Below are 25,754 nucleotides of genomic sequence, written 5' to 3' on the forward strand. Positions count from 1 at the left end.
TTCTAGTCATGAAATCTATGCAGCCTACTCAATCACTTTTTATAGCTACTGTTTACAGGCCTCCTGGGCCATATACAGCATTCCTCATTGAGTTCTCTGAATTCTTATCGGACCTTGTAGTCATGGCAGATAATATTCAAATTTTTGGTGACTTTAATATTCACATGGAAAAGTCGACAGACCCACTCCAAAAGGCTTTCGGAGCCATCATCGACTCAGTGGGTTTTGTCCGACATGTCTCTGGACCTAGTCAATGTCACAGTCATACTCTGGACCTAGTTTTGTCCCATGGAATAAATGTTGTGGATCTTAATGTTTTTCCTCATAACCCTGGACTATCGGACCACCATTTTATTAAGTTTGCAATCACAACAAATAATCTGCTCAGACCCCAACCAAGGAACATCAAACGTCGTGCTATAAATTCACAGACAACACAAAGATTCCTTGATGTCCTTCCAGACTCCCTCTGTCTACCCAAGGATGTCAGAGGACAAAAATCAGTTAACAACATAACTGAGGAACTCAATTTAACCTTGCGCAATACCCTAGATGTAGTTGCACCCCTAAAAACTAAAAACATTTGTCATAAGAAACTAGCTCCCTGGTATACAGAAAATACCCGAGCTCTGAAGCAAGCTTCCAGAAAATTGGAACGGAAATGGCGCCACACCAAACTGGAAGTCTTCAGACTAGCTTGGAAAGACAGTACCGTGCAGTATCGAAGAGCCCTTACTGCTGCTCGATCATCCTATTTTTCCAACTTAATTGAGGAAAATAAGAACAATCCGAAATTCCTTTTTGATACTGACGCAAAGCTAACTAAAAAGCAGCATTCCCCAAGAGAGGATGGGTTTCACTTCAGCAGTAATAAATTCATGAACTTCTTTGAGGAAAAGATCATGATTATTATAGAAAGCAAATTACAGACTCCTCTTTAAATCTAAGTATTCCTTCAAAGCTCAGTTGTCCTGAGTCTGCACAACTCTGCCAGGACCACGATCAAGAGAGACACTCAAGTGTTTTAGTACTATATCTCTTGACACAATGATGAAAATAATGATGGCCTCTAAACCTTCAAGCTGCATACTGGACCCTATTCCCACTAAACTACTGTGTCACGTTCTGACCTTTATTTCCTTTGTTTTGTCATTATTTAGTATGGTCAGGGCGTGAGTTGGGGTGGGCAGTCTATGTTTGTTTTTCTATGATTTGGGGATTTCTATGTTTCGGCCTAGTATGGTTCTCAAATCAGAGGCAGGTGTCATTAGTTGTCTCTGATTGAGAATCATACTTAGTTAGCCTGGGTTTCACTGTGTGTTTGTGAGTGTTTGTTTCCGTGTCTGTGTTTTTCACCACACGGTACTGTTTGGGTTTTCGTTCATTCCACGTTTATTTTTTTTGTATTCAGTTGTTCATGTGGAGTATTTCTTATTAAAAGAACCATGGACACTTACCACTCCGCATACTGGTCCTCCGATCCTTCTTGCCTCTCCTCTTCAGAAGAAAAGGAGGAAATCCCTTACAGAAACACCCACCAACCAAGGACCAAGCGGCATGGTAACAGACAGCGACAGCAGCAGCAGCAACAACAACGGCCAGCATCACAGGACTCCTGGACACGGGAGGAGATTTTGAACAGAGAAGGACCCTGGGCACAGGCTGGGGAATATCGCCGCCTAGAGCTGGAGCTGGAGGCAGCGAAAGCTGAGCGGCGGCGATATGAGGAGGCAGCGCGGCAGCGCGACAGGTACGAGAGGCAGCCCCCCAAAAAATGTTTTGGGGGGCACACGAGGTGTGGGGCTAAGCCAGGTAGCAGACCTAAGCTCACTCCTCATGCTTATTATAAGCAGCGCGTTACTGGTCAGGCACCGTGTTATGCGGTTAAGTGCACGGTGTCGCCAGTACGTGCCCATAGCCCGGTGCGCTATAGGGCAGCCCCCCGAAAGTGTCATGCGAGTGTGGGCATCCAGCCAGGGCGTATGGTGCCTGCTCAGCGTGCCTGGTCGCAGGTACGCCGTTTCCGACCAGGGTATCCTGCGCCGGCTCTGCGTGCTGTGTCTCCGGGGCGCTGGGAGGGTGCAGTGCGTCCTATGCCTGCGCTCCGCTTGTGCCGGGCAAATGTGGGAGTGGAGCCTAAGGGAGAGGTGCGCGTAGTAGGCACTAGATCTCCCGTGCTTACCCACAGCCCGGTTCAACCTGTGCCTGCATTCTGGAGGGTCCGGGCTAGAGTAGTCATCCAGCCTGGGGGAGTGGTGCCAAGGCTGCGCACCAGAGCTCCAGTGTTCCCCCTCCTTCAGGTGCCTCCTCCTAACATCAAGCCTCCTAGAGGTCTCCCCAGCCTGGTGGGTCCTGTGGCAGCCCCACGCACCAGGCTGTCTCTCTGTCTCCTCCCTACAGGTGTTCCTGTCTGTCCAGAGCTGCTAGAGTCTCCCGTCTGTCATGAGCCGCCAGAGTCTCCCATCTGTCATGAGCCGCCAGAGTCTCCCGTCTGTCATGACCCGCCAGAGTCTCTCGTCTGTCATGAGCCGCCAGAGTCTCCCGTCTGTCATGAGCCGCCAGAGTCTCCCCTCTGTCATGAGCCGCCAGAGTCTCCCGTCTGTCATGAGCCGCCAGAGTCTCCCGTCTGTCATGAGCCGCCAGAGTTTCCCGTCTGCCATGAGCCGCCAGTCTCCAGTCTGTCATGAGCCGCCAGAGCCACCGGTGAGCCAGGATCTTCCAGAGCCGCCAGTCAGCCAGGATCTGCCAGAACCGCCATTCAGCCAGGATCTGCCAGAGCCGCCAGTCAGCCAGGATCTGCCAGAACCGCCAGTCAGCCAGGATCTGCCAGAGTCGTCAGAGCTGCCTTTCAGTCCGGAGCTACCCCTCAGTCCCGAGCTGCCCCTCAGTCCCGAGCTGCCCCTCAGTCCCGAGCTGCCCCTCAGTCCAGTGGGGCCATTTAGCAGGGTCGCCGTGTTTAGGAGGCCACGGAGGCGGACAATGAGGCGGAAAAAAGACTGTGGTGAAGTGGGGTCCACGTACCGCACCAGAGCCGCCACCGCGGACAGACGCCCACCCAGACCATGCCCTATAGGTTAAGGTTTTGCGGCCGGAGTCCACACCTTTGGGTTCATAAGTGAACAGGGAGTACAGGAGGGGGCTGAGCATGCAGTCATACCACAGATTCTCAATTGGATTGAGGGCCGGGCTTTGACTAGGCCATTCCAAGACATTTAAATGTTTCCCCTTAAACCACTGGAGTGTTGCTTTAGCAGGATGCATAGGGTCATTGTCCTGCTGGAAGGATTTAGCGCGATCCATCATTCCTTCAATTGTGACATGTTTCCCAGTCCCTGCCGATGAAAAACATCCCCACAGCATTATCCTGCCACCACCATGAGAGGTGTTGGGTTTGCGCCAGACATAGTGTTTTCCTTGATGGCCAAAAAGCTCAATTTTAGTCTCATCTAACCAGAGTACCTTCTTCCATATTTTTGGGGAGTCACCCACATGCCTTTTGGCGAACACCAAATGTGTTTGCTTATTTTTTTTTAAGCAATGGCTTTTTTTCTGGCCACTCTTCCGTAAAGCCCAGCTCTGTGGAGTGTACGGCTTAAAGGGGTCCTATGGACAGATACTCCCATCTCCGCTGTGGAGCTTTGCAGCTCCTTCAGGGTTATCTTGGTCTCTTTGTTGCCTCTCTGATTAATGCCCTCATTGCCTGGTCTGTGAGTTTTGGTGGGCAGCCCTCTCTCTGCAGGTTTCTGTGGTGCAATATTCTTTCCATTTTTTAATAATGGATTTAATGGTGCTCTGTGGGATGTTCAAAGTTTCTGATATTTTTTTATAACCCAATCCTAATCTGTACTTCCCCACAACTTTGTCCCTGACCTGTTTGGAGAGCTCCTTGGTCTTCATGGTGCCATTTTGTTGGGTGATGCCCCTTGCTTAGTGGGGTTGCAGAGTCTGGAGCCTTTCAGAACAGGTTTATATAAACTGAGATCATGTGACAGATCATGTGACACTTAGATTACACACAGGTGGACTTTATTTAACTAATTATGTGACTTCTGAAGGTAATTGGTTGCACCAGATCTTATTTAGGGGCTTCATAGCAAAGAGGGTGAAAACACATGCACACACCAGTTTTTTTTTTTTTGAATTTTTTTTTTATTCACTTCACCAATTTTGGACTATTTGGTGTATGTCCATTACATGAAATCCAAATAAAAATCCATTTAAATTACAGGTTGTAATGCAACAAAATAGGAAAAATGCTAAGGGGGGTGAATACTTTTGCAAGGCACTGTATAGTCAATAAACAGCATTCTTACATAGCTATTCCTCTTGTCCAGATGGGATAGGCCGGAGTGCAGAGTGATGGCGATTGCATCGTCTGTGGATCTATTGGGGCGGTAAGCAAATTGAATTGGGTCTAGAGAACTAGTCGCGATGCTGCCATCTCTGTCATCTTACATTTCTTAATATTATTCCTTTCCTTTGGTTTTGATGCCTCATGACTGAGTATTGCTCTGTTCAAGTAGCTTGTGATTTTGCTGTGATCTGATAGGAGTGTCAGTGGACTGACTGAATGCTCTGAGAAACTCTGGGTTGAGGTCAGTGATAAAGTAGTCTACAGTACTACTGCCAAAAGATGAGCTATAAGTGTACCTACCATAGGAGTCCCCTCGAAGCCTACCATTTACTATGTACATAGCCAGCATGTGACAGAGCTGCAGGAGTTTTTCCACATTTTGTTACGTTACAGCCTTATTCTAAAATATATTTTTTTTTATTTTTTTTCACAGAATACCTCATAATGACAAAGCAAAAGCAGGTTTTTAGATTTGCAATTGTATTAAAAATAAAAAACAGGAATACCTTATTTATATAAGTATTCAGACCCTTTGCTATGAGACTAAATTGAGCTCAGGTGCATCCTGTTTTCATTGATCATCCTTGAGATGTTTCTACAACTTGATTGGAGTCCACCTGTGGTAAATTCAATTGATTGGACATGATTTGGAAAGGTCTATATAAGGTCCCACAGTTGACAATGCATGTCAGAGCAAAAACCAAGTCATGAGGTCAAAGAAATTGTCCGTAGAGCTCAGAGACCGAATTGTGCCGAGGCACAAATCTGGGGAAGGGTACCAAAAAATGTCTGCAGCATTGAAGGTCCCGAAGAGCACAGCACAGCACTATCATTCTTACATGGAAGAAGTTTGGAACCACCAAGGCTCTTCCGAGAGCTGGCCAAACTGAGCAATCGGGGGAGAAGGGCATTGGTCAAGGAGGTGACCAAGAACCCGATGGTGTGGAGATGGGAGAACCTTCCAGAAGGACAATCATCTCTGCAGCACTCCACCAATCAGGCCTTAATGGTAGAGTGGCCAGACGGAAGCCACTCCTCCATAAAAGGCACAAACTCCCTCTTAGAGTTTTCCAAAAGGCACCTAAAGACTCTCAGACCATGAGAAACATGATTGAACTCTCAAACCATGATTGAACTCTTTGGCTTGAATGCCAAGCTTCACATCCTTGATGAAACCTGCTCCAGAGCAATCAGGACCTCAGACTGGTAAGAAGGTTCAACTTCCAACAGGACAACGAGCCTAAGCACACAGCCAAGACAATGCAGGACTGGCTTCGGGACAAGTCTCTGAATGTCCTTGAGTGGCCCAGCCAGAGCCCGGACTTGAACCCCATCGAACATCTCTGGGGAGACCTGAAAATAGCTGTGCAGCAACGCTCCCCATCCAACCTCACAGAGCTTGAGAGGATCTGCAGAGAAGAATGGGAGAAACTCCCCAAATACAGGTGTGCCAAGCTTGTAGCGTAATACCCAAGAAGACTTAATGCTGTAATCACTGCCAAAGGTGCTTCAACAAAGTACTGAGTAAAGTGAGCACCTGTGTCATGATCATGCTGTTTAATCAGCTGATTGATATGCCACACCTGTCACGTGGATGGATTATCTTGGAAAATGAGAAATGCTCACTAACAGGGATGTAAACTCATTTGTGCACAAAATTTGAGAGACGTAAGCTTTTTGTGCATATGGAACATTTCTGGGATCTTCTATTTCAGCTCATGAAACATGGGACCAACACTTTACACGTTGCGTTTATATTTTTGTTCAGTATAAAAGCACTGTATTTGGTTCAAAACATTCTCTAAGCCCTAAACCTCAACTGGAGTTGTACATAAAGGGTGTGACCATTGAGCAAGTTGAGGAAGCTAAATTCCTACGCACAGTACGTATAACACTGGATGGTCAATTATCATGGGCAAGTCATATTGCCAAAGTTGTTGTGAAGATGGGGAGAGGTATGTCTGTTTTTAATGTTCTGTGGGTTTTTTTTACACAAAAATCAACTGTACTAGTTGGGTACTTAAGTACTTTACACAACTGCTCCTCTACCTTAACTGCACATAAAACAAAAAATAAAAAAAAACGTTATTTAACTAGACAAGTCAGTTAGGAACAAATTCTTATTTACAATGACGGCCTACCCCCGTTTGTTTTAATATGTAGTTGAATTGTTGTATATTGTTGTATTTTAAATGTGTGTGATTGTCCTCGTCTATCAGTGTGTCAGTGTTTTGTTACTTGTCATGTTTTATGTTTTACTTGTGGACCCCAGGAAGAATAGCTTCTGCAAAAGCTAATGGGGATCCACATAAACAAGCTACACTGATGCAATAGTTCCACCCACACATCTAATCATGAGGAGATTTAGCTCTATAATTACTAGCTGGTTCAATGCAAAGATCTATGGACTCCATTATGCTGTGGACCCTTCCAGCCTAGGTTAGAAGTCATTCATACATGAGCTGGAAGTGCAACTAGCATTGTGTTTCACATAATTACACCACCATTCTGTTTTAATACACTGTCCTCACACAACAAAACATCTGCGGAGAGCATTACTAGACCCTCAGAGCAACAGCTTCAAAACCAGACCTTGACATTGTCACTTGTTTTGGGTACTGCTCTGTTGTGCATTGATGGAATAGATTGATAGATGTGCTAGCAGGAGAGGAGCGCTACCTTGCTTGGTTTTTAACATATCTTTGATCCCGTTCCAGATGACTTCTCATGAGGTTCAGAAGAAAAGGAAATGCTCACACATAAAGATGTCATACAACTCCAACCGGAGAGTACAGGGGCCCTCTTTCATGAGAAAGACAAGAGGGGAACAGAGACATATGCAGACACGCGCACACACACACACACACACACACACACACACACACACACACACACACACACACACACACACACACACACGACAAATAAGCACAACAATCCTCCACACAAGCACAAACACACACCTCAAACATACTAGTTTGCTCTAGATTATACTGTTTCGTCTTGACAAAAAAATCCACAAACTTTTCAACTCTGCTCATAACACTTGCAAACTATTTGAACTGAAGGAAGAAACATCTGCCAGGTCTGTCAACACATCATAAGAGCCAATAACAGTGTGTCTCTTGTCCATTCTCTCCAGGTCTACACTCTAACCTAATGCCCATGGGAAACAAAGCCACGCAAGGCAACCTGAAACCTATGATGTCATCCTCCCAGAGTACAGAGAGAACGCGGGGCTACCGGCAGTCAGTGAGAACGTGTCCCAAACACAAAATTAATATCACACAATTAACTGGGGTTAATTGTATTTACAGTACATCAGCAGACTTGGATTAGCGAGCCCACTGATAAAGCAGAATGGGGCAAGACGTCTAACATCTTAGATGTGCATAGGAAGGAGTGTGGGGGAGGTGTGTGGGGAGAAGGTATAGTTACAGTACGGACCTATTGGGCCTGGAGAGGGGAGAGTGTCAGTGTCATGGCTTGACTGAAATACCACATGTTCCATAGGCCTACTGTTCCTCACAATTTCCTCTAATGTTTAAGTACTTTTGTGACTCACCACCTGGATTTGCTGTTATGTAGCAAAATTAGATTTTTCTTTTTTTTACATTGGTAAAAAGTAGAGACTCAGAGCTACAAAATGGTATATCCTACACTGCATTTCTGAGGAACAATGTGGAAGTAATTCTGCTTTGAAAGTTGATAAACTTGTAAACTCACTTTTGAGAAAAGGTCCTTTGAATGTTTTGGTACCTACTGGAGAGCTCTCCTTTGTCTACACCCATTCAGCATTGTTTACACTCTCTTAAGCCAGCCCCACCCATCTCTTTAAGGATTCACATGTGAGGACATGTGCTAAACAGTGAGTAGTGTAGTACAATAAGGAAAAATTCCAGGTAAACAGAAAGTGTCCAGATAAAAATATTTTATAAAATCATATCAAATCACATTTTTATTTGTCACATACACATGGTTAACAGATGTTAATGCGAGTGTAGCGAAATGCTTGTGCTTCTAGTTCCGACAATGCAGTAATAACCAACGAGTAATATAACCTAACAATTTCACAACAACTACCTTATACACACAAGTGTAAAGGGATGAAGAATATGTACATAAAGATATATGAATCAGTGATGGTAAAGAACGGCATAGGCAAGATGCACTAGATGGTATCGAGTACAGTACATACATATGAGATGAGTAATGTAGGGTATGTAAACATATAAAAGTGGCATTGTTTAAAGTGGCTAGTGATACATGTATTACATAAAGATGGCAAGATGCAGTAGATGATATAGAGTACAGTATATACATATGAGATGAGTAATGAAGGGTATGTAAACATTATATTAAGTGGCATTGTTTCAAGTGGCTAGTGATTCATTCTTTACATCAACTTTTCCATTATTAAAGTGGCTGGAGTTGAGTCAGTATGTCGGCAGCAGCCACTCAATGTTAGTGGTGGCTGTTTAACAGTCTGATGGCCTTGAGATAGAAGCTGTTTTTCAGTCTCTCGGTCCCAGCTTTGATGCACCTGTACTGACCTCACCTTCTAGATGATAACAGGCAGTGGCTCGGGTGGTCATTGTCCTTGATGATCTTTATGACCTTCCTGTGACATCGGGTGGTGTAGGTGTCCTGGAGGGCAGGTAGTTTGCCCCCCGGTGATGCGTTGTGCAGACCTCACTACCCTCTGGAGAGCCTTATGGTTGTGGGCAGAGCAGTTGCCGTACCAGGCGGTGATACAGCCCGACAGGATGCGCTTGATTGTGCATCTGTAAAAGTTTGTGAGTGCTTTTGGTGACAAGCCGAATTTCTTCAGCCTCCTGAGGTTGAAGAGGCGCTGCTGCGCCTTCTTTACCACGCTGTCTGTGTTGGTGGACCAATTCAGTTTGTCCGTGATGTGTACGCCGAGGAACTTAAAACTTACTACCCTCTCCACTACTGTCCCATCAATGTGGATAGGGGGGTGCTCCCTCTGCTGTTTCCTGCAGTCCAAGATCATCTCCTTTGTTTTGTTGACGTTGAGTGTGAGGTTATTTTCCTGACACCACACTCCGAGGGCCCTCACCTCCTCCCTGTAGGCCATCTCGTCGTTGTTGGTAATCAAGCCTACCACTGTAGTGTCGTCTGCAAACCTGATGATCGAGTTGGAGGCGTGCATGGCCACACAGTCGTGGGTGAAGAGGGAGTATAGGAGAGGGCTCAGAACACACCCTTGTGGGGCCCCAATGTTGAGGATCAGCGGGGTGGAGATATTGTTACCTACCCTCACCACCTGGGGGCGGCCCGTCAGGAAGTCCAGTACCCAGTTGCACAGGGCGGGGTCGAGACCCAGTGTCTCAAGCTTGATGACGAGGGTACTATGGTATAAATACCCAGACATAGTTGTCTAAATTGATGGGTCATGTGAAAGAAATGCTATAAGCCCCAGTCACATCCAGTGGTGGTAAAATTACTCAATTGTCATACTTGAGTAAATATAAAGATACCTTAATAGAAAATGACTGAAGTAAAAGTCAAAGTCACTCAGTAAAATTCTACTTGAGTAAAAGTCTAAAAGTATTTGGTTCCAAAAATACTTAAGTATCAAAAGTAAATGGAATTGATAAAATGTACTTAAGTATCAAAAGTAAAAGTATGAATCATTTAAAATTCCTTATATTAAATCAGACGGCCCAATTTTTTAAACATTTTTTTATTGACGGATAGCCAGGGACACAATCCAACACTCAGACATAATTTACAATAAAAGCATGTTAGAAAGTCTGTCAGATCAAATGCAGTAGGGAAGACCAGGGATGTTCTCTTGATAAGTGTCTGAAATGGACAATTTTCCTGTCAAAGTGTAAGTAGTTTTGGGTGTCAGGGAAAATGTACGGAGTAAAAAGTACATTATTTTATTTCGGAATGCAGTGAAGTAAAAGTTGCCAAAAATATAAATAGTAAAGTAATGTACAAATACACCCCCAAAAGTAGTACTTTAAAGGATTTATATTGATATTTTTATTGAAGTACTTTACATCACTGCCCAAATGCCTTCACACCAGTACATTAGCATACTTTATATACTGTCACACAGGCACTTATCACATAGTATTCTATACATAAGATAAGGCCATGCAACCGGAGTTGAAACCTGAGTGAGGTGCACGTGTACAGTACATAAACAGATGCATGCGCAATATATTTATGTGGTGGACAGTTGATATGGTTACTTGATATTGTTGTGATATGTCACAAAATCATGTTACGACCACACATCAATATTTTGCTAAGTCTTGCTAAGTGGATGGGTCTCTACAGTGGATGGGTCTAAACAGTACAGCCAAATGGTTACTTGCATAGTAGCAATATCAGAAAGTGTCAATATACAGTGCCTTGCGAAAGTATTCGGCCCCCTTGAACTTTGCGACCTTTTGCCACATTTCAGGCTTCAAACATAAAGATATAAAACTGTATTTTTTGTGAAGAATCAACAACAAGTGGGACACAATCATGAAGTGGAACGACATTTATTGGATATTTAAAACTTTTTTAACAAATCAAAAACTGAAAAATTGGGCGTGCAAAATTATTCAGCCCCTTTACTTTCAGTGCAGCAAACTCTCTCCAGAAGTTCAGTGAGGATCTCTGAATGATCCAATGTTGACCTAAATGACTAATGATGATAAATACAATCCACCTGTGTGTAATCAAGTCTCCGTATAAATGCACCTGCACTGTGATAGTCTCAGAGGTCCGTTAAAAGCGCAGAGAGCATCATGAAGAACAAGGAACACACCAGGCAGGTCCAAGATACTGTTGTGAAGAAGTTTAAAGCCGGATTTGGATACAAAAAGATTTCCCAAGCTTTAAACATCCCAAGGAGCACTGTGCAAGCGATAATATTGAAATGGAAGGAGTATCAGACCACTGCAAATCTACCAAGACCTGGCCGTCCCTCTAAACTTTCAGCTCATACAAGGAGAAGACTGATCAGAGATGCAGCCAAGAGGCCCATGATCACTCTGGATGAACTGCAGAGATCTACAGCTGAGGTGGGAGACTCTGTCCATAGGACAACAATCAGTCGTATATTGCACAAATCTGGCCTTTATGGAAAAGTGGCAAGAAGAAAGTCATTTCTTAAAGATATCCATAAAAAGTGTTGTTTAAAGTTTGCCACAAGCCACCTGGGAGACACACCAAACATGTGGAAGAAGGTGCTCTGGTCAGATGAAAACGTTATGTTTGGCGTAAAAGCAACACAGCTCATCACCCTGAACACACCATCCCCACTGTCAAACATGGTGGTGGCAGCATCATGGTTTGGGCCTGCTTTTCTTCAGCAGGGACAGGGAAGATGGTTAAAATTGATGGGAAGATGGATGGAGCCAAATACAGGACCATTCTGGAAGAAAACCTGATGGAGTCTGCAAAAGACCTGAGACTGGGACGGAGATTTGTCTTCCAACAAGACAATGATCCAAAACATAAAGCAAAATCTACAATGGAATGGTTCAAAAATAAACATATCCAGGTGTTAGAATGGCCAAGTCAAAGTCCAGACCTGAATCCAATCGAGAATCTGTGGAAAGAACTGAAAACTGCTGTTCACAAATGCTCTCCATCCAACCTCACTGAGCTCGAGCTGTTTTGCAAGGAGGAATGGGAAAAAAATTCAGTCTCTCGATGTGCAAAACTGAGAGACATACCCCAAACGACTTACAGCTGTAATCCCAGCAAAAGGTGGCGCTACAAAGTATTAACATAAGGGGGCTGAATAATTTTGCACGCCCAATTTTTCAGTTTTTGATTTGTTAAAAAAGTTTGAAATATCCAATAAATGTCGTTCCACTTCATGATTGTGTCCCACTTGTTGTTGATTCTTCACAAAAAAAATACAGTTTTATATCTTTATGTTTGAAGCCTGAAATGTGGCAAAAGGTCGCAAAGTTCAAGGGGGCCGAATACTTTCGCAAGGCACTGTATATATCAGCTCGCAGTTGCGAGAGAACTTGGGTAAATACGATGGCACAATTACACTTGACATGTGGACTGACGATTTTCGAAAAAATAGGATACTTGTGCCTTACAGCCCATTACATAAACGAAGAGCGGATGTTATCCACCACGGAGTAGGACAGCGCAGCTCAAAACTGCAGATAACATAAGGCCAGCTATTGTGAAATAATACTTGTGGATTTTATTGATTTCCTATGTCGCTTCAAGAGGCCTACTGTTCACCTGGTAATTGTGTGGTTCCAAAGGATAAAGACTCACCTTCAGATGGATGTGTGGTTTCAGAGAGAAGTCAGCTGTTAGCCTGGGACCAGGCACGGTGGATAAAGACTCACCTTCAGATGGAGGTGTGGTTTCAGAGAGAAGTCAGCTGTTAGCCTGGGACCAGGCACGGTGGATAAAGACTCACCTTCAGATGGAGGTGTGGTTTCAGAGAGAAGTCAGCTGTTAGCCTGGGACCAGGCACGGTGGATAAAGACTCACCTTCAGATGGAGGTGTGGTTTCAGAGAGAAGTCAGCTGTTAGCCTGGGACCAGGCACGGTGGATGACATCCTTTTCATGCACAGCAATTTGAAGATATCCAGTGATAGACTGTTTAAGTTATTATTTGAGTGGATTTGTCTAATATTAGAAGGTTCTTCTTATATTTATATATTCTTAATGCCATTTCTTTACTTAGATTGGTGTGTATATGATGTAAAATTGTTAGATATTACTTGTTAGATTTTACTGCACCGTCGGAGGAGCTAAAAACACAACCATTTCGCTACACCCACAATAACATCTGCTAAACACGTGTCTGTGAAAAAAAAACAGAAAAATCTGTTCTTAATTCATGGCATGGTTTCTTTTTAGTCAAATGTTGAATAGACCTTCAGTCAAATGAATGAATGCAGGAAAAAAAATAACAGGAATAATAGCCTACTGTCTGCAGTCATAAAAACAATTAAGCATCAGATTATTCATTATGAATAATCTTTATTTTATATATTTCGGTTTACATTCGTCATTGTAACCACAATGTCACAAATGATTGAACACACAACATGAGCAGATTAACTTGGTCAAAACATTTCTTTATTAAGATGATCAGAATAATGTTGGTACTTATTTATTTTGTTCCAAAGCCACAAATGAGTGAGTCACTCAGTTTCATGCTGACAAATATAGCTTTATGCTGCGAAATAGCCTACTAAATAGGCCAAGCCTAAAGAAATATTAAAATTGCCTAAATAAACTAGTACATTTCATAAACAAATGTAGCTCAGGTCTTTAAATATGGGTAACCTTTTGGTATATATTGGTAAACCAGGCGAGGCAATCATTTGAGAAACCAAGGCTGTCGAGTCTGCCAATAAGAATGTGGTGATTGACAGAGTCGAAAGCCTTGGCCAGGTCGATGAAGACGGCTGCACAGTAATGTCTCTTATCGATGGTGGTTATGATGTCGTTTAGGACCTTGAGCGTGGCTGAGGTGCACCCATGACCAGCTCTGAAACCAGATTGCATAGCGGAGAAGGTACGGTGGGATTCGAAATGGTCGATAATCTGTTTGTTAACTTGGCTTTTGAAGACCTTAGAAAGACAGGGTAGGATAGATATAGGTCTGTAGCAGTTTGGGTCGAGAGTGTTACCCCCTTTGAAGAGGGGGATGACCGTGGCAGCTTTCCAATCTTTGGGAATCTCAGACAATATGAAAGAGAAGTTGAACAGGCTAGTAATAAGGGTTGCAACAATTTCGGCAGATAATTTTAGAAATCAAATCAAATTTATTTATATAGCCCTTCGTACATCAGCTGATATCTCAAAGTGCTGTATAGAAACCCAGCCTAAAACCCCAAACAGCAAGCAATGCAGGTGTAGAAGAAAGAGAGGGTCCAGATTGTCTAGCCCGGCTGGTTTGTAGGGGTCAGATTGTGCAGCTCTTTCAGAACATCAGCTATCTGGACTTGGGTAAAGGAGAAATGGTGGGGGCTTTGGTGGGTTGCTGTGGAGGGTGCCGGGCAGTTGACCGGGGTAGGGGTAGCCAGGTGGAAAGCATGGCCAGCCGTAGAGAAATACTAAATTATAGTGGATTTATCAGTGGTGACAGTGTTTCCTAGACTCAGAGCAGTGGGCAGCTGGGAGGAGGTGCTCTTATTCTCCATGGACTTTACAGTGTCCCAGAACATTTTTGAGTTAATTCCATCACAATGCAAATTTCTGTTTGAAAAAGCTAGCCTTTGCTTTCCTAACTGCCTGTGTATATTTGTACCTAACTTCCTTGAAAAGTTGCATATCACGGGGGCTATTCGATGCTAATGCAGAACGCCACAGGATGTTTTTGTGCTGGTCAAGGGCAGACAGGTCTGGAGTGAACCAAGGACTATATCTATTCCTAGTTTTAAATGTTTTGAATGGGGCATGCTTATTTAAGATGGCGAGGAAGGCACTTTTAAAGAATAGCCAGGCATCATCTACTGACGGGGTGAGGTCAATGTCATTCCAGGATACCCCGGCCAGGTCGATAAGAAAGGCCTGCTCGCAGAAGTGTTTTAGGGAGCGTTTGACAGTGATGAGGAGTGGTCGTTTGGTCGCAGACCCATTACGGATGCAGGCAATGAGGCAGTGATCGCTGAGATCTTGATTGAAAACAGCAGAGGTGTATTTGGAGGGCGGGTTAGTTAGGATGACATCTATGAGGGTGCCCGTGTTTACGGATTTGGAGTTGTACCTGGTAGGTTCATTGATCATTTGTGTGAGATTGAGGGGTGTTAAGCATGTCCCAGTTTAGGTTACCTAGTAGCACGAGCTCTGAAGATAGATGGGGGGGGGGGGGCAATCAATTCACATATGGTATCGAGGGCACAGCTGGGGGCAGAGGGAGGTCTATAGCAAGCGGCAACAAGTGAATTTTTAGAAGTAGAACTTCAAATTGTTTGGGTACAGACTTGGATAGTAATACTGAACTCTGCAGGCTATCTTTGCAGTAGATTGCAACACCGCCCCCTTTGGCAGTTCTATCTTGGCGGAAAATGTTATAGTTAGCGATGGAGATTTCATGGTTTTTGGTGGTTTTCCTAAGACAGGATTTAGACACGGCTAAGACATCCGGGTTGGCAGAGTGTGCTAAAGCAGTGAGTAAAACAAACTTAGGGAGTAGGCTTCTAAAGTTAACATGCATGAAACCAAGGCCTTTACAGTTACAGAAGTCAACAAATGAGAGCACCTGGGAGTAGGAATAGAGCTAGGCACTGCAGGACCTGGATTAACCTCTATATCACCAGAGGAGAAGTAGGATAAGGGTATGGCTAAAGGCTATACGAACTGGCCGTCTAGCATGTTCGGAACAGAGAGTAAAAGGAGCAGGTTTCTGGGCATGATAGCATAGATTCAACGCATAGTGTACAGACAAAAGGTAAGGTAGGATGTGAGTACATTGGAGGTAAACCTAGGCATTGAGTAATGATGAGAGAGATAGTGTCTCTAGAGATGTTTAAACCAGGCGATGTCATCGCAAATGTAGGGGAGGGAACAACATGGTTGGTTAAGGCATATTGAGCAGGGCTAGATGCGCTACAGTAAAATAAGACATTAACTCACTAACAGTAGCAGTTAGCAGACCGGGTTAACAAGCGAGCAGTTAGCAAGCAGCCCGGGGTAGGCAAGCTAGCAGTTAGCAGGCCTGGGGCTAGCAAGTTAGCCTTTGGGGGACGTCGTGATGGGGGTAAGTCTGTTTTTGCCTCTTCGTGCGGTGATGTCGATAGACCAGTCGTGGAATTAGTAGGGTTCCAAGTAGCTCTAGGTAGCTAGCAAGCCTAGCAGAATGGGCCTTCAGCGGGCGTCGTGCATGAGGGGCTTGTTGGAATCCTCGGGCACGCCACATTGGGTGAGGCGGGTTGCAGGAGAGAATTTAGAAGTTGCGGTTTAGGAAAATATTTTTAAAAGATATTTGAAGAAAAAGAGGTAAAATATATATATATATACATACAAGGGACACGACAGGACAAAATACATCTGACTGCTACGCCATCTTGGAATGAAGATGTATGTAACCAATAACATCTGCTAAGTATGTGTATGTAACCAATAACATCTGCTAGGTATGTGTATGTAACCAATAACATCTGCTAAGTATGTGTATGTGACCAATACAATTTTATTTGAACTCCGGACCACCCGCCAGCAAAAAAAGAGGAGACAAATATTCAAACCTCCATTAATTCACGAAAAGATTGGCAAAAATGTACTCAGTTTAGACTACCTACAGATCAGCGTTCTAACTCCCCCTTGTAATAGTGTGGTGCAATGACAGAATGACGCAATTTACCACAATCTGCCACCATCTACCACAAACGTTTGCGGCATAAGCTCAAAACTTGTAATTGAGGAACCACTAAGACCGAATCGAGCCGGTTAGTCACATATTTAAGTACCTTTGAACGGGGTAGAGTAGTAGGTGCCAGGCGGACTGGTTTATGTCAAGAACTGCAATGGGTTTTTCATGCTCAACAGTTTCCTGTGTGTATTAAGAATGGTCCACCACCCAAAGGACATCCAGCCAACTGTGGGAAGCATTGGAGTAAACATGGGCCAGCATCCCTGTGAAACGCTTTCGACATCTTGTAGAATCCATGCCGCGACAAATTGAGGCTGTTCTGAGGACAAAGAGGGGCGCAACTCAATATTAGGAAGGTGTTCTGTTTTGTACACTCAGCGCACATAGTGTCCATCTTGCTCAATAACAATGGCAGTATGACTTAACTGTTTATAAACAGACAACTCACTGCTCAGAAGTGAATTTCCCAGACTACAAGGCTATTCTGTTGAGTTGATTGAGAGATAATCTAAGCCCATGGGGAGTGTTGGCTTGTAAGAGATCATTCATTTCTCTGCTCCTGTACATGTGGCGGTCTGTAGAGGAGAGAAGAGCTGCAGGACACAGCCAGACCAGTGTCATGGTTGTCATCAGGAGGAACCCATGATAGATCCTCTCTCCTCCCACTCAGCTATTCCTCATTGAGGACGTTGTCCTCGTTCCACCCTACCAAATCAGCCAACCAGAGAGCAGCTGCTTATGCCATGCTGACCTTGGCTGGTCATCCAGATTGACATCTAATGAACTCTGACCCCTTTTATTGCAGTACTTTTACAGCTTTATCGATTTGCTGAAAAGGAGACACAGACAGACAAGGTAGCATCAAGACTTGACATTCTAAAGAGCTACAATGACTCAATGGACAGCAATGGTTAGTGAAGTTTGGGGACTGGCACATTGTAATTGCTGAGTTGGTCTTAAAAAGGGGAAGACTGTAGACCCATATTTACCTGTATAAAGCCCTTGTCACAATCAAGCAAAAGACACATGCAAATACAACGCTCCAGCACCAAACCAGCCTAGCAGCCCTCTCCCCCTAAACTCTGTCAGCCAAAGGCATCCCAAATCCCTCTGTGATTACCCTGTGGGTCAAGTGTCAGCCCGGGAGACGAGGCAAGGGGAGCCCTCCCCGAAAAACTAAACACATGACACACATTCTCGACGCCAAACATCCCACACAGACAGACAAGACAGCCCAGAGCAGAGCAACATACAGAGACAGCTGTCCTCTCACACTGTGTCTAATGCACAAAGACAGTGGATAATGAACCGATTAGATGCACCAAGATATTCATCAGTCTCTGAAGGGGAGTTAGAGCGTTAAGACGATGGTGAACCCACGGTGCACCGGGCTGGCGGTGTGACCCTACGTCTGGGGAGATGGGTCAGTGGAGAGTCACTCGACTTGGATTACTTCACTAGAATATCAAACGGAGCAGTAGAACTTGCTTTGTCTCTAGGACCTTTGACCACAATAGGAGTATGACTTTAATGGGAACAGGCTTCCTAAGGAAAAACTGTATTTCTCACACACACACACACACACACACACACACACACACACACACACACACACACACACACACACACACACACACACACACACACACACACACACACACACACACACACACACACACACACACACACACACACACACACACACACACACACACACACACACACACACACACACGATGAGTTTAAAAGACTGTCGGCTGAATAGGAATAGGTTCCTGTAGAACAGTGTACAAGCGGACACGCCCCATACAGACATTTGATGGTGTGTCAACACACACAAAACAAGGTGATATTCCAGACCTGTTTACACAGACAGGGAAGAATCTCAAAGCAGGAATCCAGGGGGCTTTGAGTAGATTCATGTCTGCCAGAGGATCCCCCTCTACCCCCTCCCTCAAGACCACAGAGTGGAGGTTCAATTTTAGGGTTGATCTCAAATCCGATCCCCCAGGACTGTCTAGTCTAATCTGGCTCAAGACTCATTTGCAGTCTGCAGACATCTTGTTACTGCTGGCTGGCTGCTGAGGATGCAAACATTCCCACAGACCTAGTCCCCTATCCAAAGAAATGGCAGACCATCTACAGCAGTGTCTCCAGTACGCATTATTGTCGCAGCCTCGGACAAACACCTGATTTAACCAGTCAAGTGCTTGATGACTAGTTGAATCAGGTGTTCTTGTCGGAGGGTACAACAAGACTGCGTTGTCTTGATTTTAACATAATTATAAAGTCAGAGTTTTACATTTGTTTTAATGTCTATCTGGGTTTCGACCTGAAGAGAACCATGGTCATCCGATCCAACAGTCATCCCTTAACCCAGCCCGCCCCACCCAAAACATGATGAAGGCCTAAAAAAAGGTACCAACCACACCAGTGTACTCCTTCCCCAAGCCCAGAATAACACCACAACCCGGCGCCCACCCACCCAACCCACAGAGCGGTAGGCAGCACACCACAGAGCTCCCACTCTCCACCACCCAACCCTGTATGCAGTGACTGATTCCTTACAGGCTATGATTGATGACCATGTTTCTGTAGAGCGCTTCACTTTTCTGAAGCGGACACGTGTTGGCCATGAGACAGGAGAGAGAGAGGGAAAAAGGGAGTTTTCACTGTTGCATTTGGTTCAAATGATCTGTATTATGTCTCTGGTTTTAAGTCTGACCAGCCCAGCGGCTGCTCAGGGGTGCGGGGAGTGTTTGTGCGCACATGCACAAGTGTTTTTTCCATGCTCTCAGTTGTCCAGGTATGTGTAATGAAATCTCCGGTCTTGTTTTGAAAACCCTGGGAGTTCCACTCATTTCTACATTTGAAGCTTTTCTGTGGACCTCAGCCCTGGCCCACTACCCTCTGTCTCTCCTCCTCACCCAGACCTGGTCCCAAGGAGCTGTCCAGTCCAGCTCATGTACTACTTCATTTAGGAGTGTGTTTAAAAAGTAAAACAAACACCAGCCTCAAAGAGAGAAAACACCCACCATCTTGAACACTGTCTTCAAACTGAGAAACCTCGAGAGAGTCATGGACGTTGGTTTGCAGTCAAATCTAAAGGTAGCTCTGTGTGTGCATTTGTGGCTGTGTGTGTATTTATGAATTGTGTATGAGAGTGTATGTGTGTATTTTCGTTCATGTGTCCAGTTCAAATAAGAATGAGGAAACCAATAAAGCACAAAATGTTGGCGCTGTGGAACAAAAGCAGCTTATCCTCCAATTTCCTGCCAGTGAGACTCCCAGGCCCAGCGCTGACAGATGCTCATTAATTGAAGTTGATCTTTAAGGAAAGTACAAGAGGACTACTGTACTGCAGCAGCACAGAGCTGCAGCCGGAGCCTCATAACACAGGTGGAGGGAAAGGGGAGAAGAGAGAGGAGAGGAGAAAGGGAGAGGAGAAGAGCAGAGAGGAGAGGAAAGAGGGAAGGAGAGGAGAGCAGTAGAGCAGCTGTTCAAAACCTTCCCTTCCTCACAGCCCAGCCTCCTTGTTTTATAGAAACGCAGTAGAAAGAAAAGTTCTCAGATTAGTGTTGTATGTTCTCTGAACATATGTGCTATTGATAAGGTATTGGTGCAGTACTGTTCTGCTGCTGGGGAGAATCCCATCACAGCAGCAGTCACCCTAGTTATGTGTGGTAATGATAACAGCTCTTGAAGAGGTGACCATATTAGTGAAATAACGACTCAAAATAGATACAACTACTTTTCTAAGAGATCAACTGTAAGACCCGCTGAGCTAGTTTGTTCTCATTTACACGTGAGCCTTCTGTAGACACACATGGTACTACATGTAGCAATGTCTGAGTAATCAACAGCTGCATCTAGGCCTGACACACCTGTAATAACGGCCAGGCTACAGCAGAATAGCTGCTACTCTCTGCCACACACACTGAGTCATATGTAACCGGATACACACCATACTCTACCTAAGCACTCAGTATTCATCAGAACAGCCAGACTCACTCCAGTAGTCAACACAGAGCGAAAGAGGTTGAGACTACAGTAGTCACCACTGAGACAAAGAAAGAGAGAGGAGAGAGAAGGCCCACTCTTAAACATGGACAGAAGATTAGTAGAAACATTCATGCATTTGCTGCATTGACTGACAAGTAATATCTAACAATACACACAAATCTAAAGTAAAGGAAGTCAATTAAGAATATATAAATATTTAGACGAGCAATGTCTGAGCAGCATAGACTAAAATACAGTAGAATAGAATACAGTATATACATATATGAGTAATGCAAACATTATTAAAAGTGACTAGTACCAAAGTGGCCAGTGATTTCAAGTTTACGTATATAGGGCAGCAGCCTCTAAAGTGCTAGTGATAGCTATTTAACAGTCTGATGGCCTTGAGATAGAAGCTGTTTTTCAGTCTCTCAGTCCCAGCTTTGATGCACCTGTACTGACCTCGCCTTCTGGATGATAACGGGGTGACCAGGCAGTGACTAGGGTGGTTGTTGTCCTTGATGATCTTTTCGGGGCTGAGCACACGCCTGTCAGGTAATGTAGAGGTGATATGAAACTTAACTAGTCTCTCAAAGCACTTCATGATGACAGAAGTGAGTGCTACGATAGTCATTTAGTTCAGTTACCTTCGCTTTCTTGGGTACTGGAACAATGGTGGACATCATGAAGCATGTGGGGACAGCAGGCTGGGATTTTATGCAACAATAGTCTATGTGCTGGGGGGCTAGGGTCAGTCTGGAGTATTTCTCCTGTCTTATCTGGTGTCCTGTGTGAATTTAAGTATGCTCCCTCTAATTCTCTCTCCCTCTCCTTCCGGAGGACCTGAGCCCTGGGACCACGCCTCAGGACTACCTGGCCTGATGACTCCTTGCTGTCCCCAGTCCACCTGGTCATGCTGCTGCTCCAGTTTAAACTTTTCTGCCCGCGACTATGGAACCCTGAGCCGTTCACCGGACGTGCTACCTGTCCCAGACCTGCCGTTTTCGACTCTCTCTCTCTACTGCTCGGATATGAAAAGCCAACTGACATTTACTCCTGAGTTGCTGACCTGTTGTACCCTCTACAATCACTATGATTATCATTATTAGACCCTCCCTGGTCATCTATGAATATTTGAACATCTTGGCCATGTACTGTTATAATCTCCACCCGGCACAGCCAGTAGAGGACTGGCCACCCCTCAGAGCCTGGTCCCTCTCTAGATTTCTTCCTAGGTTGCTGCCTTCCAGGGTGTTGTTCCTAGCCACCGTGCTTCTACATCCGCATTGCTTGCTGTTTGGGGTTTTATGCTGGGTGTGACATCGGCTGATGTAAAAAGGGCTCCATACATACATTTGATTGATAGGGAGAGAATATGTCCGTAAACACCCAGCCAGCTGGTCTGTGCATGCTCTGAGGACACGGCTAGGGACGCCACAGAGAATAAGAGCCACAGTCCTTGGTAACTGGCTGTGTCGGTGGCAATGTGTTGTCCTCAAAGCGGGCGAAAAAGGTGTTTAGCTTGTCCGGAAGCAAGACGTTGGTGTCCTCAACGTGGCCGGTTTTCCCTTTGTAGTTTGTGATTGTCTGTAGACCCTGCCACATACATCTCTTGTCTGAGCCATTGAATTGCGACTCCACTTTGTCTCTGTACTGACACTTTGCCTGTTTGATTGCCTTGCGGAGGGAATAACTACAGGGTTTGTATTCGGCCAAGGCTTGTTAATGACGAGCTGTCCTCATAGGAGAGTTATAGGCAGAGACAAGTCCAGCACACAGACAGGACCAACAGCTGTACAGAGACAAACTACAGTACAGGTGAAAGTCGAATGGTGAAATGAGTCTAACATTTAATACCCCAGAAAATGATATCAGGAGAGTGTCCTGGGTTTGACAGGTAGTGGGGATGGTGTTACAGAGGTAAGAGAGAAGACACTCCTGGGATGTTGGGCACACGAGGCATGACGTCATTTGTTTTGGCTGGCTCTCTAATCCTGTTATGTGTGCTATAACCTGCCAGGCATCCACCACTGTGCTGCCTGTGCAACCTGTGTGTGTGTGTGTGTTCCCATGTGTTACTCCACTATGAATCCTCTAATTGGCTGATTGAAAGTGAACCTGCCTGACTGTACATTTTCCATTACCATTTCTAAATATAGCTCAGTGTCAGTACACTGACTGACTGACTGACTGTGAGCCATTGTTGAGAGTCCAGAGAGAAGCTGAATTTGGCGCGGCCTGCCACCAGAACGCACCACTGATTACACACTCCCATGAGGATCTCATCACAAACATTAACACAAAGCTTACAGTACATGATACTGCATCCATAATGTCAAGAATCTGTATCGGTTTATGTTATATACACAAAAATTATATTAGCTTCATCTGTTTTATTCTGTATTGTTTGTTGACCAGGATGTTAGTCAGGCTGTAATTATGAGATTGGTCAGAGCAGCCAGGGACATGAGAGAGGGCGAACATCCTGATAACATCTAGTGTATGTAAAGGCAGCCCTCTGCCCTCTCCCTGGATGTCCTACAGTATAGGACTGGGATGTTACGGGGCTCAGCATGACAAGCTTTGATGTCATCACATTTCCCTGCAGACAACCACGGTAAGACCAGGTACTGTATGATTCAGATCGCCCCCTGCCCTGTATCCATGGAAAAAAACACAGGGGCAGGCGAATAACGTGAGCAGGAGAGAAAAATATGATCTGTTTTTCTCTCTCTCTCTCCTTGCTGTCAGAACCAGCTGTCAGAACCAAGACACAGACAGGAATTTAGAACAAAGACACTCAGACTGTATTGGTTCTTCAAAAGGACATTCAACATCATATGATGGATGTGTTTTCAGAGTGGGGACAAAGCCTCTGTCCCCAGGGTGTGGTTATCTATGTGGTTATGAGGGTGGGAGGGTTTTGGGAGTTAAAAAGGAGAGTAAAGCCATAAGATAGAAATGTTCCTTGAGCTTTGCATCCTAAGACCTTATGCCATGTAATTATTACAGTGAAATAACAGAACAGTAGTAGAGCTGAGGAAGTAGACCATTAAGCCAACAGAGCAGGGCTACGTGTTGAATCTCCCATTGCACTTCAAACAGGTGTCATCATGTAGGGTGGTCTGTCGGTCTCAGCCGTCCTACCATAGACCTGCACTGCATTAATAACCCACTGAGTTACAGTGTATAAACACAGACCAACATCCTGGTTGCTACCTGTCTGGTGTGTGTGTGTGTGTGTGTGTGTGTGTGTGTGTGTGTGTGTGTGTGTGTGTGTGCTTACATGTACAATACAGTAATCTTTTCCATATAGAGGACGCACACCCAATTCAAATAAATCCATCTCAATGTGACTACTTTGACATTCCCTCTCTCAGACACAGCTGTCTCCTATTTGCCAGGATCCAGCCGCATATGGAGATACAGTGTGAACTTCAACACACAGATTCTTGGCATTCTTTAACAGAGTGTTATTCTCCAGCCATCTAAACCAGAACTATGCTACTACAGGCCTCTCCTTTTTCCTGACACCAGGTCAACGTCCTAGTCCACAGACTCTCACCAACACAACTAGCTACCGTCTTCTGTGGAGGGGACTCTTCACTGACTCCAGATCAGATCCTGACTGTTGGAGTGCTGTCAGAGCCTTGTCAGCACATTGTTTTGTTTATGCCTGTAGTGGCAAGTTCATTTCTTAAGGGTTAAGGAATGCAAATTAAACTCTACAGCAGCAACTCTCTGACCCAGTGTAGAAATCAATGAGAGGGAGAGAACATACTGTATAAGAGACCTTGTCAGAGACACACACAATCACTCCATTGTGTTGAAATCGGTTTATATATTGAATGAACACACTTAATGATGTGGCCTTCACACGTTCTGTTCACAGACCCCCATTCAACTTCAGTTTAAAAGGCCGAGGCTTGACACCAACTGAGAGCCAGAGTAACAATGACAGCAGCAGAGAAAAGTTGCCTACAATGACATCCCATCAGTGTTGAACTGTCCTCAGATCAGCTACGGGGGACAACTCTGCAACATGCCCTAATAGCCCTTATGTCTCACCTGTCTCCTCAGGTCAGCTGTAGAGTAGTTTAGATGTTACTCCACCTAGTCCCATGCCTGTAGAGTAGTTTAGATGCTACTCCACCTAGTCCCATGCCTGTAGAGTGTAGTTTAGATGCTACTCCACCTAGTCCCATGCCTGTAGAGTGTAGTTTAGATGCTACTCCACCTAGTCTCATGCCTGTAGAGTGTAGTTTAGATGCTACTCCACCTAGTCTCATGCCTGTAGAGTAGTTTAGACGTTACTCCACCTAGTCCCATGCCTGTAGAGTGTAGTTTAGATGCTACTCCACCTAGTCCCATGCCTGTAGAGTAGTTTAGACGTTACTCCACCTAGTCCCATGCCTGTAGAGTGTAGTTTAGATGCTACTCCACCTAGTCTCATGCCTGTAGAGTGTAGTTTAGATGCTACTCCACCTAGTCCCATGCCTGTAGAGTAGTTTAGACGTTACTCCACCTAGTCCCATGCCTGTAGAGTGTAGTTTAGACGTTACTCCACCTAGTCAGTGCTAACAGCTATTGTCAAACTTTCAACTCCACATCCCCTTAAAAATCAGTAAGCAGGCACAGTGTCGTCCCACATTCCTCTCTCACTGAGTCTGAGGGATCCATGTCTCAGAGCCAGGTAAGAGACACACATAGTGGACCATGTGCTGTTTGCCACAGTCAGCATCCCTTGGCCGGCCTTACTGTGTCTCTACTCCAGACTGATTCTGCAGTGTAGCCTACACAGAGCTGACTCTATTAGCTGCATTGTGGATTGTGGATTCACTAATGAGCTCAACAGTTAGTCAATTAGTCGCTCTGGAGGTTCACTGCCACCTACCCATCATTGAGCTCTCTACAAACCCAAACACTACACCACCACCCAAACGCTACATGCCACATCACGCTACCACCACCCAAACGCTACACGCCGCCGCCACCACCACCCAAACGCTACACGCTACCAGCACCACCCAAACGCTACACGCTACCAGCACCACCCAAACACCAGC

The 25,754-nt window shown here is 44.9% G+C and overlaps 1 protein-coding gene across 1 annotated transcript in view; it reads right to left on the reverse strand.

Moving 5' to 3' along the window:
• LOC139422871 (bone morphogenetic protein receptor type-1B-like) overlaps positions 1-25,754 on the reverse strand; it is a 118,344-nt gene that overhangs the window by 85,565 nt on the left and 7,025 nt on the right. The gene's annotated exons all lie outside the window — the stretch shown is intronic.

This window comes from Oncorhynchus clarkii, chromosome 12 (genome assembly GCF_045791955.1).
Source record: "Oncorhynchus clarkii lewisi isolate Uvic-CL-2024 chromosome 12, UVic_Ocla_1.0, whole genome shotgun sequence".
NCBI lineage: Eukaryota > Metazoa > Chordata > Actinopteri > Salmoniformes > Salmonidae > Oncorhynchus > Oncorhynchus clarkii.